Source organism: Crinia signifera, unplaced genomic scaffold, assembly GCF_055691185.1.
Source record: "Crinia signifera unplaced genomic scaffold, ASM5569118v1 HAP2_SCAFFOLD_86, whole genome shotgun sequence".
Lineage (NCBI taxonomy): Eukaryota > Metazoa > Chordata > Amphibia > Anura > Myobatrachidae > Crinia > Crinia signifera.
In genome coordinates, this window is record NW_028142774.1 from 195,374 (window position 1) to 196,704 (window position 1,331).

Sequence of the window (1,331 nt, forward strand, 5' to 3'; positions counted from 1 at the left end):
GTGTCCTCAAATGCGTCACCCTGAGAGGCCACGCCCCCATTTTGCAACCACTGCCCCCCTCTGCCTGCGGGGAATAGATGCTGCATGCACACAGCGTCTATTCCTTGCTGACAAGCGTGTGGCAGCGGGGACTCCCAACTGACCCCCTCGCCACGGGACACTGCTGGTCCCATGTAGGCTATGGGAACATCCCCAAAAACCAGGACATTCCTGCTGTAAATGGGACAGATGGGAGGTATGTATTGGCTCCATCTGCTGCAGCACCCATAGTTACTCTCACCTCAATCTAAGCATCTAGAGTTATACTTAACTCCAAAATAGCTTCCCAGCAGCAAATTGAGATATCAAGGTACAGCATTACCAGCCCTAGCACAGGAGGGGACGGGTGGCGGTTTTATTGTTAGGCTGCTAGCAGGGAGGGTTAGGTTTAGGCTGCGGAGATGGAGGATTAAGGTTAGTCATTTAAAAGGGGAATTTGGGTTAGGCTGCGAGGTATGAGGGTTAGGCACTAATGGGCAGGGTTAGGCTTCAAGTAGGGAGGGTTAGGGGAGGGTAAGGCAGGAGGAAGGTAAGTATACTTACTATACTCCTGTTGTGATTCTTTTCTGCAAAATGCCAGCATTGCGATTCCGATCTCCAACATCTCATCCAATGGTCATCTATTTGTGTCTGAATTTCACATCTCATTCAATCCATGTGTCAGTCAGAGGGGTCACTGGGGGAAGGGGTGGTTGCAGAGAATGGGATCATTTGGCAATGATGATGTTATGTCTGTGAAAGGCATGTGCAGTGAAGGGAGTAAAACCAGGGCTGTCGAAAAGGGGGGGAGGTATATTTTACAACAAAAAAAAATCGGATTGTGGGTGCACATGTGGGGCAGCAGGATCGGGAAGAAAGGGGTGAGCTTTGTAGCGGCTGATTCCTCCCTCTCTACATTCATCCTTGTCCCCCATCCCTCCCTCTACACTTTTGTCCCAGACGTGTCATTCCCTGCAATCCCTCTCACTGTCCCTGAATTTCCGTTTCTCATAATGGGAATTTTGGCTCAATATGTGTGGCATAATGTGAATTTTGTCTCAATCCATGTGACATAGTTTCAATTTTGGCTCAATTTGTGTGGCATAATGGTAGTTTTGGCTCATTCTGTGTGAATTTTGACTCATTCCGTTTAAGAGAATGTGTAAGGCACTACTATTGTGTTGCATAATGTGTGTAAGGCAGTGGTTCACAAACCTTTTAGAACCACAGCACCCTAGTGTATCAAAATATTTTTCACGGCACCCCTAGCACAAAAGTTTCTTGTTGATAAATTTAGAACAATATTAAATTAA